General features: G+C 35.5%; 1 protein-coding gene across 7 annotated transcripts in view; it reads left to right on the plus strand.

Moving 5' to 3' along the window:
- LOC105472967 (cadherin 12) overlaps nucleotides 1-20,759 on the plus strand; it is a 1,136,463-nt gene that overhangs the window by 1,033,643 nt on the left and 82,061 nt on the right. The gene's annotated exons all lie outside the window — the stretch shown is intronic.

Below are 20,759 nucleotides of genomic sequence, written 5' to 3' on the forward strand. Positions count from 1 at the left end.
TCTCACTTGTGTTACATGTAGTTTTCTGTTGCAGTATTACATTTAACACCAATCACTACCTGTTTTATTCCTGGTGCATTTTCCAGGATCATTTCAGCGTCCCCAGGACTTAGAATACAGAAGCTACATATTTCTCTCACTGGTTGTATAGGATCTTAATTAGGTCACTAGGCAGTCATTTGCATAAACAGTTAAAAAAAACACAGTTTTTTCTCATTCCACTCCAGGACAGTTTACGAGTTCATCTACTAAAATATATAATATTGAGGATATTTAGCTAAATGAACATTTTATTTATTCCTTTGGCTATATATATGTTTTTCCATATTTTACTACTTTGTCATTTTTTTCTTAAAATCATAAACCTCTATTTTATTGATGGAAATGTTTTAATTTAGTGACCGAAAGTCTAAAGGCCAAATGTTTTGAATGGCAATTAGAAATAATTATACTTTAATGAATATGTTTTAGCTTGACTGAGCCATCCCACTCCCAATAAGTACATACATTTAAAAACATGTTGTACATATTAAAGGTGAACAATTTCTGTTTGTCAATTGAAATAACTAATTAAAGAAACAAGAAATAATTGTACTTTTGCATATAAATGTATCTGACAAATGGCTACTATATAATACGCTATGATTAATAACACAGAGAGTCTTAAAGCAATGCTTTTCCTTATTTTGTTATTAAGGAAAACAGGAAAAAAGAAATTTAAAAGGAGAAAGAAATAATGCATTTGTTTCCCTAATATATGGTGTGACTAATATGATCTCGACTCTAAAAACACTAAATTTTTATTTTTTTTAACTATTTAAGTGTGGCAAGCTGTAATAGCTAGTTGAGGAGGACAGATTGGGAGACTGCTCATACATATAAAGTGGCATTGTGAAATTGGGTCTTGTTTTGGGTTTTGTGCATATGAAATATGTTCAATCTAGAGTGTAGGAAATAGCCAATGTACTATTAGATAATGTCAATATCCTCATTCACATGGGTGATAGTGAGGATTCTTAAATCAGGGATACGAAGTTATAGCAAGTAGAAGAATGTAATCTTAATGGGTATGGATGAAGGCTGGTTTGTAGAAGTTGGAGTGGAGACCCTGACAAAGAGACTGGGCAAAGGGGCATGATGACAATGGCTCAATGGCAAAGAAGCCAGAGTATGCTTAGGAAGCCAAGATGGCGTCCTTTACTCCCACTGAAACAAGATGGTCATTTTCAGATCTTAACAAATGAAAGAGTGTCTGAATAAAGTAGTAGTCCTGCATGACATTTATTCAAGGTTGAATCTACAGGTCTAAGGGAAAGTCTGTGAGATGTACTTGCAAAAAATGTGGAGGATAAGGGCATTGGAATTTTTTTTTTTTTTTTTTTTTTTTTGAGATGGAGTACTCTGTGGCCCAGGCTGGAGTGCAATGGCATGATCTTGGCTCACTGCAACCTCCGCCTCCCAGGTTCCAGCGATTCTCCTGTCTCAGCCTCCCAAGCAGCTGAGATTACAGGGGTCTGCCACTACACCCAGCTAATTTTTGTATTTTTAGTAGAGACGGGGTTTCACCATGTTGGTCAGGCTGGTCTTGAACTCCTGATCTCAGGTGATCCACCTGTCTTGGCCTCCCAAAGTGCTGGGACTGCAGGCGTGGGCCACCTCGCCTGACTGGCATTGAAACTTTTAAAACATTTACATATGCGTCAAGAACTTTATCATTACTATCTTGATTACCTTTTCACATCAATACTCTAAGATCACTATTTTTCACCTACTACTGTTAAGAAACTGAGGCCTATAAAGAATAACTTGCTGAAGATCAACAAAATTAACTGATTTAACAAAAAATCAGAAGTTCAAATTCCTTCCAGTTTAACATCATATTAAAATAAAAGTTATTAGTTTTCTTTCTCTGTCATTCTAAAATCTTAGAGCACATTTGCAAAAAAATCATGGCATATGTTGTCACCACTCATAAACAGGGAAATGAGAGGGCAGAAGAAATCTATCAAAGAGATCACTGTGATCAAATTATTTTCTGCTTATATTACATGTACACTTGGATTGTTTATTGTCTGAAACTCTAACAGGTGGGGGATATTTTGAACCAGGAAAAAGAAGAGGTTTTCACATTTTGAATGAAAAAGAAATTCATCTCCCTGAAATTTTACATGTTTTTGTGTTAAGACCTTTTTACTACACTGTCATTTTGAATTACATCCTTTAGAGGAAAAGACAGAGCAAAACATTTAAAAAGAGAAAAGCCAATTCTTTAAAAGCCAATGCTCTTTTTTCAGGAATATTTCTCATGTGGCACACTTAACCATCAAGTGTGATACAGAATTACAAACTGAAATAATAGCCTTTTCAATGTGGAAGTCAATAAAATATATTCCATTTTATTCCATACGTACATAAGAAAGAATTTCCCACAACTAACTATATTTGTTCATGATTGTTCAACATTCATGCTAAAAAAAAAAAAAAAACAAAAAAAACCTTTCTCCAGGTGACCTTTATGAGATACTCTTTTAATTGCTTAAGCAACACAGATAAATTTCTTAAAATTTACTAATCGTGGCCAGGCGTGGTGGCTCACGTCTGTAATCCCAGCGCTGTGGGAGGTCAAGGCGGGCGGATCACAAGGTCAGGAGATCGAGACCATCCTGGCTTACATGGTGAAACCCCGTCTCTACTAAAAATACAACAATTAGCTGGGCGTGGTGGCAGCGCCTGTAGTCCCAGCTACTCGGGAGGCTGAGGCAGGAGAATGACCTGAACCCGGGAGGCGGAGGTTGCAGTGAGCCTAGATCGTGCCACTGCACTCCAGCCTGGGCAACAGAGAGACTCCGTCTCAAAAAAAAAAAAAAAAAAAAAAAAAGTACTAATCGTAAAGCATTTTGGCTTTCTGTATGTGACTTCTTAGTCTGAGATGGAAAAAATGTAAATGGCATAGGCATTTGTATCATGCATGTGTAGTTTCCTATTTTATTGTTGTTGTAAAATATATCGTTTCTGAGATATCACATACCAGATATCACTGCCAATTTGATATGATGATGTGATGAGGATATGGACTAATAAATCACTGTGTGTCATGCACTACAGAAAGTGAGTTGCATGTGTATTCCCACTTAACTCTCATTACGACTGTATAGCATTTTCTCACTTTTAGAAATAAAGGAGCAAGGCTATATTATTAAGAGTGGTTGGATAGATAACTTGTCTAAGAACCCTAACTTTTTTGCACTCTCCCTCTTTAATGGTAATTTGCTTTCAATGTCTGTGTTTTCCCCAAAAGATCCTACAGATAACCCAGAAAACGGTCTTCACATAAAGGTAGTAATATTGTTTCAGAAATAGAAATGATACATGGCATATGAAAAGAGCTGTTACTGAAGTTATATAAAGACAACATAATTTATTTACAAAATGTTTTCCATAGAGTTAAATAGCTTCCATCTACTACAGCCAAGGATATCTGTAGAGGATCTCCATCTGTTAAAATAAGCTACAGAGAAGTGCTGATGGCTTCCAATACATGAATTTTAAATGACAAAACCATCTAACAAACTGATCTAAATTATACATTGTAAGGTTAAATCAATTAAGTGATGTCGTTAATTCTCATTCTGCAAAATATTCAAACTTTTCCCACTTGGTCACTTTTTCTGTACGATAATTTTGTAAGAAATATGAAAACAAATTAAGTAAAATAAAGTACTCTGTCTACAACATTTGATGAAAGGAGAGTTTTCCATTATAGAAAATGTAAAAGAGTGCGTGTGTGTGTATGTGTGTTTTCCTTTCTATTTCAATATAATAACATATAAGATAATTGTTTGTATGGTAAATGGATTTGAACATAGAAAATAGTACATCAATAATTGTTCTAAGAAAATTTCTTACTCATAAATACAACAATATTTTAAAGCAATTCTGTTTTGATTAAATATCTACAAACGTGTTTGTATTGACAGTTTCTATTAAGAGCTATATTATTCTTTATTCTTTTTTTTTTTTTTTTTTTTTTTTTTTGAGACGGAGTCTCGCTCTGTCGCCCAGGCTGGAGTGCAGTGGCCGGATCTCAGCTCACTGCAAGCTCCGCCTCTCGGGTTCACGCCATTCTCCGGCCTCAGCCTCCCGAGTAGCTGGGACTACAGGTGCCCGCCACCTCGCCCGGCTAGTTTTTTGTATTTCTTAATAGAGACGGGGTTTCACTGTGTTAGCCAGGATGGTCTCGATCTCCTGACCTCGTGATCCGCCCGTCTCGGCCTCCCAAAGTGCTGGGATTACAGGCTTGAGCCACCGCACCCGACCTATTATTCTTTATTCTGTTACAAGTCAGTAATACTTCATTTACATAATAATTGCAGAATAAAACATAGTTGTATTATATCATAGTTTATTAACTTGTTAACACCTGAAGATATAAAAATTCTTATTATCCTGAAATTAACAAAAAATGTCAAAATAAAATTGAAGTAGTAAAAGCATCAGCCAAAATGCTTACAGAACAGTGAACAATATTTTGTCTTTGTTTATGTAAGCTGTCAGATGAAAAACAACATATATATGTATGTGCGTGTATATATGTACACATACATATGCATCTATATGTTTTTTCTTCTCCTGTAGATTTAATGACATAGAAAGACTATAAGATGTCCAGGTTAATTATTGAATTATTAAAGATAACATGCTAATAACTGTACTTTTATTCAGTTAAAAATATTGATATGTTTAAGTAAAATATATTTTCTCTTTTCATGCTGTCATTAATGTATTTGGCACCCAGGTTCTTTTATGATCTTGAAATCTACCACAGGTCTTTTTTTTAAATAAATGTTTTTTAAAATATGTAACGTATAAAGATTTTAGAATAAACATGAATTCAGCTACACCTTGATGTGGCCACAAAGTCTATTTCGTTGTTTACCATTTGGCATTCTTAAACCTGGAAAATGGTAAACTTCTAGGGTTAAAATTTTCTTGACAAAATCATATAATAAGTCATTTTGCATAAATAGCGAAAAGCTAATTGAATTTTGACAGTTACATTTTGCCATATGAAAACACATCTTTATACTTTGTCAGGTACTTAATGTTTGACTGTCTTAATATCTGAGATTACCTGCTAAAAAACAAGTGTTCTGTGATGTAAATTCATTTGTGTATATATGTGTGTATATATATATACACACACACATATATATACATTCTGCGCATTCATAACTCTTTATAAATTGTTATAAAGCTAAACGTGTGTGTGTGTGTGTGTGTGTGTATGTATATTCATAGAGTCTCAAAGTCATGAAATCATACTCTAGGATAAAATATTTCCTGTTATTTGAGTCCAGAGAAGGCAATCTGCTACCCACAATGTGCTGCTGACTTTGTTACTGTTGTGAGTAAATTATATGCCTCTCTCACCTCCCATATTTCCTGGGAAGTCTGGTTAAGAGTCTATTGCCTGCCTGCACAACAAGTGCAAACAACTGATAACACCCCCAGCATGCACATAAATGATTCCCCAGAGGGTGAAACAAAGGTGAATTGCCACTCTTATCACTATCTGCGGTATGCTCTCTTAAGTAAATGGATGGAAAATAAAAAGATGGTTGCAAGGACTCTGAAAGAAAATGCCAAGGAAGTATGGCTAAAATAATGGCTCTTAGGTGAAATCTACTACTATTAAATGAGGAGAACTACTTCAGCTTATTCAAATAACTGAGGTTGAAGGGATGGTGTGGGCCAATTTGATCTGCAAGGTTAATGTATAATTATCTATCATATAATTTAATAAAGAAGTTTTGACTACAAAATAAATGGTAAGGTTTTCCTTAATCGAGAGCAGGTGGAGGTTTTAAATAGTAATACAAAAAGTTCATGATATGTTAATGTTTCAATTATACAAATACGTGTTTGTTTCTAAAATGTAGGACTGGTGCTTGTTCAGCATCAATTTTAGTATACAATTTAGTTCTCACAATTCTATTTCTACTAATGTTTAAGTAATTTCAAACAGATAACACTTTGCTAGCATTCTTTGATGACAAATTTACCTAATCTACTGTTTTCAGGACCATGCTTTTCTTCTAAATATCTCCAGTGTAGGAAGAGAATGTAATTTTCAAAAGTAGTATTTGGGACATTGTTAATATTTTAACCTGGATTATTTAGATACTGTACATGAATATATTACCTTTTTGGTCAATATTTCCCAAAGATATGAGTAAGACAAAAATAGACAAATAGAACTTTGATGTTGTGTGTATTTATGTGTATGCATATATATGAGATATATATGTTTTATGAATTGTGTGTACGCGTGTGTGTGTATCCTCTCACTTGGGGGTGGAAACATTTAAAAGGCATAAAAAATAAAACTGTAAATATAAGCATTTAAAAATATTAAACAAAAAGCCATGACCTTGTATTTGGGTACTCCCTGAGTCTCATAATAATTATAGGCATGAGTAATGGAAAAAAGTCATCACATTTGATGACACTATTCCTGTTTTTGAAAAATAAGCCAAGACACGTTATAAAACCAGCTTTTCTTCTAAGTGGAATAAACACATCTAATTTAATTACCAAATAGGTCTTTTGTCTACTTCAATAAAAGTAAACAAAAATGACTACATGCTGAAGGTAACGCATGGCAATGAGAACGTAGACCCCACTCTCCAGTAGATCTTACAGTGGCTCTCAAATTACATTTGCCTGAAGAATCCCTTGGGATCCCATATCCCCAGTGAGGGAAGTTTTGTTTCAACTGACATAGCTTGGACCTAAGAAATCTAAATTTTAGATAAGTGTTGTGGTAAATTCTGATACAGGTAGTCTACAGAGCAAATCTGAAGATCACTGGTTTACTGTGATGAGCCAGCAAGTGCTGATTCCTTGAATAATGTGTATGAATATATATGAGATACATGATATACATATATTATATATCATATGAGATATATATTATATAATATATTAATATATGATATGTAATATATGATCAATACATAATGATCATATAAGATATATTATATATAATGTATATACCATGTATATCATGTGTAATAAGCATTTCCATTACTTATTAGAGTGAATAAGTTAATAAGTTAATTGTGTATCTCATGACAATATTTTGTATTCATGCAAAATTGTAGTCCTGCAGATATATTTGGGTAAAGACTAAATATTAAAATGTATTCATTTTAAACTAACTAAACAAACAAACACTCATATATAGTGGTATATCTTGTTTAGATGTCTTCCAAATAGCTTAACACTGCCAGATACAGATGCTTCGAGGCTAACGTTGGAACTGAATGCAATTTGAATGCAAGCTCAGAGAAAAACACTGTGCTCCAGATTCTCCCACAAGGAGATCATGAGTTTCACTGGGCTATATATAGGCCGATGTAAGCATACAAAAAGAAAATTAACAAATTAAAAAAAAATTCTCATGGCTATGATTATTACTATCACATTGTCCTTTGCTAACGAGAGCATGAATCATTTTTAAGTGGTGCTGAACATTTTCTTTGACTTACTTAGTTCTGTTCACCATGTGCTAAAGGACAAAGATTGTAACATGACTGTTTCATGGTGCCGTTAGCAGAGTCTCAGAAGAACCTAGCATATGAGCAATAACATTGACAGGTCCCTTAGAAATATGACCTTTAGTTTTAAATCATTTTTTGAAAGATATTAAATAATGCTTAAAATTGAAGTGATATTAAAGATATTGCCCCTAATCTGACCAATGTTATAAAAAATAATGTTAAAGCCCATGGGTCCATTTAATATTTATAATATTTGTTAAGGTTAATCTGTCTACTTTCCAGCTCACTTTAAGTGACTTTTTTAGAACTTAAAATATTGGCAGAGTGGCATGAATAATATAGTGTTATGTAGTCTACCATACAACTCAAATATGAGACTTTACCTATGAGAGATTAAAACCTGTAAGTTCCTAAACAGGCAAACAAATTAAAACATAAGAAAACCTGAACTGGAAAGCTCTTCTGTCCCCACCTTTTGGCCTTTCTGCAAACATAGGAGAAATTTGTCTCTCTTGACAATCCCCTGAGAATCAGGGCAAGTACATGGATACTAGAAACAGAACTTATCCAACTTAGTCATAATAAAACATCTGACTGTGATCTACCCATCTCTCTCCTTTACTTACTAAGTCTGCAAGTTCACAAGTCCTTAGCCTGCTTTTCTGAATTTGGCTGCTGGAACTGCATTAGCCAGTTCCCAGATTTCCCCAGGTGGTACATTTGCCACTTCTCTTTAGAGAATAAGGCAATTATTACAGAGAGAAGAGCAGCTCACATATATTGCACCTGTACTATGTAAAGACACCATTAAAATTGCATATTAATTTCCTTAATCCATATGAGTAGGTTCTATTTATTTGTATATTTTTAGAAGAGGAAACTGAAAGAAAAAGAGATAGTGAGAGATGGAGCCAGAAACTTTGTAGTTACATGTATGATACAGCAGAACATAAGTGGATAGCACATTAGAGCTATGGTATTGATGTTTATGAAAATATAGATTCCTGCTTCCAACATCAGAATTGTCCCAGTAGCTAGGAGTAGGGGCCCTAAACATGAATATGGGGCTTTCAATCCACTGCTCCACTAATCAAAACTGAAAAGACATTGTTTTAAAGTATCTCTCTGTGTGTGTGTGTGTGTGTGTGTGTATATATATATAACACACACATATATATATATATATATATATATATTTTTTTGAGACAAAGTCTTTCTCTGTCGCCCTGGCTTGGAGTGCAGTGGCGCCATCTCGATTCACTGTGACCTCCACCTCCCAGGTTCAAGCAATTCTCTGCCTCAGCCTCACGAGTAGCTGGGATTTCAGGCACTCGCCACCATGCCGGGCTATTTTTCTTTTTTTGTATTTTTAGTAGAGACAGAGTTTAACCATCTTGGCCAGGCTGGTCTTGAACTCCTGACCTCGTGATCCACCTCCCTCAGCCTTCCAAAGTGCTGGGAATAGAGGCATGAGCCACTGCACCTGGCCATTGTGAATATTTTTAAGCTTATAAAGTGATTTGTAAAGCACAGAAGTCCTAGACTCTTGGAAAGGTACAGATGGGAAACGCAGCTCTGCTATTTACTCACTGGGGCCTGAGTAAACTGAATAAACTCTGACCCGAAGCTTTTACATAATCAAATTGAGATAATAAATAGGGTGATCAGCTATACTTGTGTGCCAGAGATAATTCCATTTTATACCTATGACCTCAAATTAATTACTCAGACTGATTTGTTTTACTCTCAAAAGTGGCTCTGTTTGGCTTATAAATTATATAGCCATATTAATAATAATATATTGTGCTTCTGGGAGAATTAAGTAAATCAATACAACTAAAATATCTGACAGTAAAGATGTTTATTTTTAATTTTTTCCTTCTCCTTGTCCCTCTTACATTTTCCTCTCTTTCTCTTTTCAATGTGCTTGAGTGGAGATGGGAGGTTGAAAATGTAGGATCTCAAAAGAGAAGTGAGAGTCAAAGAAGCGTTTCCCTTTTTTTTTTTTTTTTGAGAAGGAGTTTCACTCTTGTCACCCAGTCTGGAGGGCAATGGCACGATCTCGACTCACTGCAACCTCCACCTCCTGGGTTCAAGCAGTTCTCTTGCCTCAGTCTCCCAAGTAGCTGGGATTACAGGCGCCCACCAACATGCGCAGCCAATTTTTCTATTTTTGGTAGAGATCAGGTTTCACCATGTTGGCCAAGCTGGTCTTGAACTCCTGACATCAGGTGATCCACCTGCCTCGGCCTCTCAAAGTGCTGGGATTACACATGTGAGCCACCACACCAGGCCCAAAGGAACATTTCTAAGAGACAAAAACATAGAAGTGATCAATGAGGTTTGGAGAATGGATATACTTAGCCAGATTTTAAAAGACGTAGCTCTATTTAAGTCTTGTGTATAAGAAAACCCAGGTAGGAGAATGAAGTTACAAGGAGGACTTTAAACACAACCTCCTCAATTCTTTAACGCATAGATTTCTGACGGCAACGGCAATCTTTAGTCACAGATGTGAAAGCATCCTAAAGTCACCATTTATTTCACAATGTTTACAGTTCTCTATTTCCTATTTGCCTTATTATTGGTCTTAGAAATTATATAGACAAGGAAATGAGACTTCTAAAGTAGTTCTTTAAGAAAGTTAACAGGAATCTGAGCAATATTAAAAACCACGGAAACAAAAGACCTGGTACTAAGAAATATATTTTGTTAACAAATGCCAGACACAAGGGAGTGTATCATTTCAGGAATAATGTTTCGTTCACTGCAAGTTTCATTACAGTATAAAGGAAAAAAACCCGTCATTTTCATTTTGGACTGCATAAAGAAGATAAAATTTTTAATTTCTTCTCTTCAAAAGATAGTGTAAAAATAGGGAGGGTTTTTTTTTGGTATTTATTTATTTATTTATTTATTTATTTATTTATTTACTTATTTTGAGATGGAATCTCTCTCTCTAGCCCAGGCTAGAGTGTGGAGTGAAGTGGCACGATCTTGGCTCACTGCAGCCTCCACCTCCTGGGTTCAAGCTCTTCTCCTGCCTCAGCCTCCTGAGTCGCTGGGATTACAGGCATGCACTACCACACCTGGATAATTTTTGTATTTTTAGTAGAGACAGGTTTTGCCCTGTTGGCCAGGCTGGTCTTAAACTCCTGACCTCAGGTGATCGCCCACCTTGGCCTCCCAAAGGGCTGGGATTATAGGCGTGAGCCACCACACCCAGACAGGTAGGGAGATTTTTAAGTTAACGCACATTTATACCATCTGGAGTAAAAACAATGTATTCCTAAATATTTAGACTATTGCAAAAAAAAAAAAAAAAGGACATATGATTTATGTATGCATAGAAGTGTGAAACAAATAAAATTGCAAAGACAAAAGGAAAAATATCATCAAAATGTGGCTTTAGGTTGTCCCAGAAAGAATAATAGATTTTATACATAGAAATATGTGAAGTAGTAGACAAGTAAAACATTTTAGGTAAAAGCAGGAAAACAAGGATAACAGAAAATATTTTTTAAAAATGCAGGAAATGACAGAAAATTTAAACCATTGTGTCCATATGTGATATATGATGAATATTCACAAATCAAATTTGCAAATTGGTGAATGAGTTGTTATTGAAATAATTAGTTTTGGCTAAAAGAAAGCAAAATATACATAGGAAGAGACCATTACCAAATTTCATCTTTTTTAGACAACTCTCCTCATGTTTCAGAAGAAAACTAGTGAGAAGTCAAACTTGTGAGTAAGTAAATATCCCCAGCTGACTTAAAATTTTCAATGCTTTTGGCCAGGCACAGTGGCTCACGCCTGTAACCCCAGCACTTTGGGAGGTCGAGGCGGGTGGATCACCTGAGGTCAGGAGTTCGAGACCAGCCTGACCAATATGGTGAAACCTTGTCTTTACTAAAAATACAAAATCAGCTGGGCCTGGTGGCAGGCGACTGTAGTCCCAGCTACTTGGGAGGCTTAGACAGGAGAATTGCTTGAACCCAGGAGGCAGACATTGCCGTGAGACGAGATCCTATCACTGCACTTCAGCCTGGGCAATGGAGTGAGACTTCATCTCAAAAAATAAAAAATAAAAAATAAATTCCAATGGTTTTCAAGAGCTTATTTTATAAGATGTTAAATTTATTTATAATTTAGGAAAAAACTTTTAGTGTTGCTTCTGGCATATTTTTGTAATGCTATTAGGCAGCATCACTGAGAATGTTTTATTTACTATATATCGTCAAATGCATCAGAAATTACATAGATAAAGACAACATAAACAAAGGTTTAAATATTCAATGAAGGTTTTAAGAGATATTAAATGTACTTCATTAAATATATAACAATGAAAAATTATTGATGCACTTGAAATGTTGTGAACTCTTGCCAAAATCTCCAACATGTTTATTATTATGTAGCGAGAATAGTGGTTATATAAATCACTTATATTAAAAATACACACTTTGGAGAATCAGAAACCCCAATTATTCTGAAAATCATTAAGTAATATAAGTTGGTTTTGCTCCATAGTCTATTTGGAATTAGGTTGGTTGGAATTTCTAGTGCCTTTGCTTAAAAAAATAATGTTGCAATGGACAATTAGTTTTGCAGATATGTATTTATAAAACTTATAAGTAGTAGAACTATACTATTAAACATAATATTTTGTACTTTAATGTTGTGGCATTGTAAGAAGAAAGGAAGAATTGGAAAGACAGAAAGAGATGTAATAGGTTTTCCTTTCTTTCTTGGGTGCAGTAGCAGAATCATTTTATGTTTAGTGCCCCATCCCCTTCTAGAACCTTGTCACATCTCCTAATGCCACTTTTCTAGATGTATTCATGGATTTTTCTCTCCAATCACTAAAAAGGGAAACTTTCCCCAAGTGTGCCCAAGCCACTCAGTCCTCAGTGAATTGAAATTTGCATCAATCAGTCTAGCTAAAATTAAGAATTCTGAATTACCTGAATTTTAAAATATCTTATGGATCAACCAAATATTGTATCCATTTGGTTGACTTTCAGGCAGCACAAGCAAGTCAACAGAAACAGACAGACAAAATGAGGAACTATGTTTTCAATCAGGAATACTACTTGCTTGACTCACCTCATGGCCATTAGCCCTAACTTGCTCATTTGTAGACTGATAGTAGGTTCTACCAGATCAGCAGAACCAATTGTGCATGTTTCTTCTCAACACTCTGTTCAAGACATCACAACAGTACTTTGATATAGACCATGGTGGGAACTCTTACACCACAGAAATGAACAGATCCTGAAAATTAGGGATTATACCTGTTTTTTCTCCCTATCCCAATATAGTTCTAAAATATTTACTAGGATATAAATGACTGGAAGTTACAATAATAGTGGGTATCTCATAGTCTTGCTGTGAAGATAAAAATTAGTTAATAATGGAAATGTGCTTAGAAAAGTACCTGGAAAATAGAAAGCGCTATATAAGTGATTGCTGTTACTAAGTGTCTGTTCCACTTAAAGAGTAATTTCTATTTAAAATTTTCTTCCTTTCCTTCATGTTGACACGCACGGATTTTCTAAAAGGGTAATTTCCTGACTATATGAAGGAAGAAAATGAGTTTTTACTTAGAAGTGATGGAAATGACCTCTCCATCCTTGCTGTGCAGCATGGAAAAGACATCTCAGGCCAAGGGAGGAGAATAATTTGGGAAGACCAATTAGCAGGCATCGGCAGTAACAGAAAAGAAGTGTGAGTTGTGTAGTCTGTGATGGTGGTGACCAGGGCCATCGTGAAAAATGGTAGCGTGTAGACAGATTTGAGTGATTTTCGGAGGTAAAATAATCAACAATAGCAGTGGATTTGCTACAAGGAAGCAGATTCTAGTTCATGGAACTGGAGAGGTAGAAATACTACTTGCTGAGAGAGTGACTAGTAGGAGAATCTTCATCTAGGCATGGCAAGTCTATGATCTCATGTTTGAATATGTCAAAACTGAGACACCTTGGAGATATCCAAGTAATGTTTTGGAATAAGATGATATTTTGCCAAGTATAGTATGAAAACTCAAAAGCTGAATATACGTTGGAGTTAAAATAAAAAGAATGTTTAGCATAATGATAGTAAATGAAGCAAAAGGGAGAGAGGAAGTGACCTAGGAAAAGGAAAGTCTGAATAAACATAGCTGGCAAAATTGATTCTTGACCACGTTTGTAAAGTAGAACAGGAGGGAATTTAATAAATCCAGCTCTAAACTTAGAAAAACTAAACAGAATCTCTTTGGATGGTCCCTGAGCTAGAGCATTTAAAAAATTGTTTAACTTTCCAGATGATACCGAAATGCAGTAAGTTTGAGAATCACTTATCCAGATCTTTTCTGAGAATTCCCACAAAGGAATCTGGCAAGGAGAGAGCTGCAAGGTAGGAGGAAACTATGATAGTAGAGTGCTAGAAAACCACAACTGTAGAGTCGCAGAAGAGATGTGCTTCAGAAAACAGGGAATAGCCAAGAGTGTTGAACACAGTTAAGAAATTGCCACTGGATTTTAGTGGCAAGGAAGTCACTACATCTCAGGGGAAACTTTGCTACGCAATGATAGGTTCAGTCAGCCGGGTAAGGCTGCTTGTGGAGTGGTTGTTAAGAAGGCATGGGTAACAGTGATTCTCTTGGAAAAGTTCTGTTGGAAAGGGAAAAGAAAATGATGGGGGTAACTAGAATCAGATTTGGGACAAGGCGAAATTTTTGTTAAGATGCTCAACTATGAGCTGTTTGTGTCTCATCGGGAATATCTCCATTGAGAAGAAAGTACTGAGTGCAAAGAAAACTGATTCTCTAAAAATAGTACAATGTGTACAAATTGCTGGAGCTTAAGAAGAAAAAGTGGAGATGAAGGACACTTCAACTGAAAGAATGCTTACAGCTATAACAAGAGGTTAATATTGAAGTATGAACTATAAAGCTAACACATAATAGATACTATGCAGCAGAGTATGGTCTCAGATCAGAATTTACAATGGAAATATCAGATGCTTTTAAGAATCTTGTAGCTTTCGGTCATAGTAAGGTATTTTGTTAGTCTTTTTGTTTGTTTGTTTTTTGGGGGTTTTTTTGGTTGTTTGTTTTGTTGTGTGTGTGTGTGTTTTGAGATAGAGTCTCGCTCTGTCCCCCAGGCTGGTGCGCAGTGGCACGATCTCACCTCACTGCAACATCTGCCTCCCTGGCTCAAGTGATTATCCTGCCTCAGCTCCCAAGTAACTGGGATTACAGGCACACACTACCATACCCGGCTAATTTTTGTATTTTTAGTAGAGATAGACTTTCACCATATTGACCAGGCTGGTCTCGAACTCCTGACCTCAAGTGATTGGCCCGTCTTGGGTTCCCAAAGTGCTGGGATTACAGACTTGAGCCACTGCACCCAGGCAATATTTTGTTAGTCTTTTAAAGCATGTTTTGTAGAGTGTGAAGTAGAGGGAAAATTATGTGCAGAGGATTTCTTTGGAGAAAGCCATGTTTAGTCTCTATCTACTAAAAGTGAGTGGTGGGATTGCCCTTCCTACTCCTCTCAAGTTTGATGAATAGGGCCTTCCATTCAGCTAAGATCAATAATAAACTCTAACATATTTTCCCAGAAAATGAGGGAAATTCCTGGACTGATACCTGTCTTGTGCTGAGGACAGTTAAAATGTCCTGAAAACAGCAGAGAAAGGAAAAGAGAACAAGGCTGTGTTTGAGAAAGTAATTGTATGACAACAAAAGGAATGGCAAGAAATGAGTAAGCAGAAGGGAAAACCAACCCAGCATTATGCTAAGTCCTGACAAAGAGATTCTCCTTGAAGTGAGAATCTGCATGTGGAGCGGGTCGCCAGAAATCTGGAGGCTGAGGTCATAGTCCATCAAAGGAGAGGCAATGCCATTGGTGTGGGAGCCTGCTGCAAGAGAAACTTCCAAGAGCTGCCCCCAAGTGCACTGTGCAGCTCCAGAGAAGCAAAAACCACATCATCAAGTAAGAACAGTCCAGTCTCCTAGCTTTCCTGCCTCCAATGATAAGGTGAAAACACCCCAGGAAAGGAGATGAAGAAAAATTTAAAAATTTGGACAGAGAAAGCCTGCTAATCCATCCAGATCCCAACCCAATGTCCTATCTGCTGCTGGCTCTAATTGGCTTGGGTGGGGTGGCCAATGGGAGAAGTCTTCATTTTGCATATGGATTGATGCATTAGTTAATGTCATTTATTGGAAATGTCTAACTTCCAAATCTAGGTTTTTAAAATTAAAGTGAACATAGGACTATTATTTAATAGTGAGAAGAAACATCATTTACTCACCATTGTTTTCTTCCAAGACAAAGCATACTCCCACAGAAGAAAGTCTAAAGGAACAGCGAGAGATAAATAAAAAAAAGTTTGTACTATATCTTACATGTTATGATTGTTCAAACTATGAGTCACACTGATGTGGGATCCTTTGAAGGTTGGGGAAGCTGAGCAATCTCCTATGCAACATCGTTTTGTTTTTTTTTTCTGTGAACTACAAGGCAAGGCCACCACCTGAGAAAGGAAATAGTAAGTGAGTAATTAAGCAGATATTTGAGGACAGTAGAGCAGTTCCAAATAGAAGTCACAGAGAACGGTAGTCAGTTACCTTTGCAAATCTGTGTGCTTTTTAAGCAATTTTGAAGGGCATTCGAAGTTAATGATCATAATTTATAGTAATATCTAACTGCTTCTCTATGGCTTTCCTCAGTGAACCATCCCTCCTCCTTCAGAAGGAAGATAATTATCATCATCAAGAGTTAGGGTTTGCCAAATTGCAGCAACAAAAGGACATGGCCAAGCTATATAGGCTGTAGGTTAATTTACTAGAGGTGGTTCTGACATTAGAGATGATAGGTCCTAGTGGGAGTTATTGAACAAACAAACTGGTAAGACTGGAAACTATGATCATATCACCTTTGTCATATGGTTACTTCTCTTTGGAATGTTTTCTATTAGCTGATCTCATAGACCCCAACGTTATGTTGTCTCAGCTCAGATTCTCAATTTAAACATTGAATAGAATTGTGTAACTTTCCTTTAGGGCAATGGTGTTTCTCTAAAATTTTACTTTGTTTGTGTGATTGTTTAATTGACTTCTCTCCCACTAGACCATAAATGCCATCAAGAAGAACACTTGTCTTTTTGTTTGTGTTTTTCTTTGTCATTCCATGAAGGAGACCACTAAAAATTGTAGTTGAGTCAAATATCAATCATCTGAGATACAGGAAAATTCAGCAATTAATCTACTATGCAAAGATAATTTTTGAAAGACAATTTAATATCCAGCCTTAAATTTTTTTATTGCATTTAGCTGCTCAGAACTAGAAAAAGTTTACAGGAATAAATTTCTCATTGTTCGGAGACAAGAAATATTGCTATTGTTACAGATAATTTATAAATCTTGATTCATTAATATGATGGATATTGTGTGCATGGCAATTCTTATTCATGTATATCGTTAGTTAAAATCTAGAATGGGCAATTATAACATCTTAAAGGTGAAGTAATTTAACCAATCAAGTGAACCTCTAGGGCCAAATAGTTGACACATAAAAAACTATGTCCATCTGGCCGGGCGCGGTGGCTCACGCCTGTAATCCCAGCACTTTGGAAGGCTGAGAAGTACTAATCATGAGGTCAGGAGATCCAGACCATCCTGGCTAACATGGTGAAACCCCGTCTCTACTAACAACACAAAAAAATTAGCCGGGCCTGGTGGCGGGCGCCTGTAGTCCCAGTTATTCCGGAGGCTGAGGCAAGAAAATGGCGTGAACCCGGGAGGCGGAGCTTACAGTGGCCGAGATCTCGCCACTGCACTGCAGCCTGGGAGACAGAGCGAAACTCCGTCTCAAAAAAAAAAAAAGTCCATCCTAGCCTCATCCTGGGAATGAGCAGCAGTGGATGTTTCTGTTATTACTGAGAGATTCCATTCGCCGTATCTTTAGTATGCTTGACTAAAATCCAGCTTGAATCCAGCTTTGTTATCAGGATAGTTCTTCCTAGTGGACAATATTTCTATTACTTTAATTTGGGCTTATTGAAAATATAGCCTCAGGCTTGTAAGGAAATAGAGGGCATAAAATGTTCTTCCACCACCAAAACATTTTTTTCTTCCTGAATCCTCCAATTTTCAAGATATGGGAAAATATTTCAATTAAAATTAAAATGACTTTTTAGAACTGTTTTAAGATCTTTCTTTCATCTCCACACCTCTATAGACAGTTTCCTGTTGGCTATTGCCATTCTGATAGGAAAAATTATAAGACGTATAGACTATACAAATATTATTATAAAGTTAACTAGTAATAATAGATAATACTGTATGAGTTTCATACACTTTTGTATAAGTGACTTTCAAAAACAAATCTGTAAGGTAGATATTGTTATACTAATTTTACAGATCAGGAAAAGAGAGATATTTTAAAAGATCAGCAAAACAGGGATATTTAAAATATTTTCCTCAAGGTCACAGAGCTACAGGTGCACAATTTCTATAAAGTTCCTTTTTACTCACACAATATGTTGTTTACTTGTATTTCCTTTTCGTGTTGTTTAAGTAAGGTGAAATAATTCTGTGTGATATATATTTAAGTCATTAAAAAAATAAAATACTGATACAACACAATTTTATTTCTAAGCCATTAGAAGGTAAATCACTCTCACACAAAAAGTATGCAGGATCATTTGAACAATCTAATGGTTGAATTCAATTACTGAATCAATAGTTCAGTGCTATATATAATTTTTTGAAGTTTAAATTGAAATGTAATATTTCAAATCATAGTCTATTTAGTTGGTCTCAAATGTATGTTTTTGAGTTTTTAAAAATGTTTAACATTTTCATCAATTTGAAGTAATTTGTTCTTAAGCCCTCCAATATTTCTAGTATTCTTGTATTATTAAATATGAATTATATTTGCATTAGTTACTTGTATTTAGGTAACTCTTTTGCAGCTGAACATCGACTTCTTTTTTTTAGTAACTTTAGAATTATTGTTACATAAAGATAAAATAAAATGTATTTCAAAAGTCAGTTTGTATTTTATCTTCTTTTTAACTTGCTACTGGTATTATTGAATGCTGTGGTATTTTTAAAGTCATGCATTCACTTAATATATTTGTTCAGGTCCTATAATCTTTATTTTTAAGTAAAGATCTTCATTTATATTTTGTCAAGTAAATATATTTATTTTGGTGTTTTCATCAGTATCTGGAAATTTCCTGCAATAAACAAAAAAGGAAGGTAAATGTATTTCACATCCTTTTTTTTAAGTAGCAATGCATGTCCTCTACCCCCCAACCCACAGTTTATGTCCTAATCTGTATCTTTTCAAATGACATAGTTACTGAGAGGATACTTATGTAGCTTATAACTACCTGATTTTTTTTCTACTCTTGGAACTAACAGGGAATATTATATTTAAGAATTTGATCATTATACTTAGTTCACTGCATGCCGTTTCCTCCTTCTCCATGGGAAAATGGTGATTTTGGTTAAGCATAATATGTATATTTGATGAATAGGTAAATACATATTTTTATTGACTGTGGACAATCTCTTGTCACCTGTTTCATTTCTCAATTCTTGTGGTACAGGTAGTGCCATTAAGATGTTTCATATGCATCAAAAGTAGGACGCCTAAAAGACGATGGCGGTGTAATTACACAGTACATCATGAACAATCCAACTTTGGCACAGCTGAAGATTACTTCACAGTTTTGAATTAATCTGAATGACCTCAGTTTTATTGCTGTTGAGATTCTAGAAATGATAAAATGTCAAGTCATTGGAAATAAACCGACAGAACCTACACAATCCGACATGACAAATGCATAGTTTCTCTGACTTGATCCATATTCTGCAGACTTTATTACCAGCTGTAATATTTTATTAAGAAACACTTGTCTTAATGAACGTGACTTCCACCTTACTAAAATGTATGTCTGCTATGTAAAGAGTAGAAAATCCATTGCTCTGTATATTTGCATTTCACATGCACTAAAACTTAACGCACACAAAAATGTAAGTGGTAAATTATTGCTTTACTTTTATTTTATCTGAGTTTTGAGGGCATGCAAGCTAGTGGAATGCTAGTAAATCAATCATTATTGGACAATGCTATTATTTCAGTTTATCACAAGTTTTTCAATGCCATTAGATAAATATGGAATTTGTTGGCATTCTCTATGCTGACAACTTAAAACAAAACACCCTATTTCACTTACATTGATAGAATACTACAAAGAATAGCTGTCTTTACATTTATTGTTACTAGCCCCATAAAATGTTCTTTTATAAAACATAAAGTTCATATCTCAGCATATTATGTTGAAAAGGGGGATCTTTCATCTGCAGTTTGAATTATCCCGTGCCCTTTGGAATACCTTTCAGTGCTTTAATTTACCCCCCACCTCCCACCCATATTGGAGTATCTCAACTGTCGCTAAACTCTTCACCTTCACTAACCGTAATCCCTTAGAGAGGACCTCTGGCTCTATCATTTTCATCGATGTGTAATTCCCTTAACTTTTGCTTTTAACCATTCAAATGTAAATGTAAAGCTAACTCATAAACCTAATATGTAACCTGAATTGGCTCTCATTGAATGGATTGGATGGAATAAGCTGAAATGTCCCCAGCCCTTTAAGTGAGATGCCCACGAGTTCCTAACATTCCCGTACTACTCCTCTCCTTATGACTCTCGCTGTTTCACCTTTACCACCCCTACTGCTGGCCACATTTGAAGTTTGAAATCCACTATACTCGACGGCTCCCTGTCTCTCTGAACACTTGTTCAGCTATTTCCTTGATGATGTTTAGCCCTAAGTTTCCAACTAAAAGTCTTGATCAAGAAGGATTTCTAGTACACTGTTCAACATAGACCTCCATTTCTCTCTTTTATTAGAAAAAAAAATTTAGACTTTTTCTAACACTCATTTATGAACCATGAGTTTGGGCTATGACCAATCATACTGTAAGTTCAAAGCTTTTGATGTTCCTTCAGATTCTTCATCACAATCACACAACGAGACGCAAAAGATACAAACACAGTTTCTGATAAGTTGTATTTTCATTTAACGGGCATTTAAGAAGGAAAAAAAAAAGAAAATGAAAAATTACTCACACGTTCTGTGCCTTGTCCTTTTTCTGGGGAATTTGTCCTTAAGTTTAGTACAACTGTA

The sequence above is a fragment of the Macaca nemestrina genome, chromosome 6 (assembly GCF_043159975.1).
Source record: "Macaca nemestrina isolate mMacNem1 chromosome 6, mMacNem.hap1, whole genome shotgun sequence".
Lineage (NCBI taxonomy): Eukaryota > Metazoa > Chordata > Mammalia > Primates > Cercopithecidae > Macaca > Macaca nemestrina.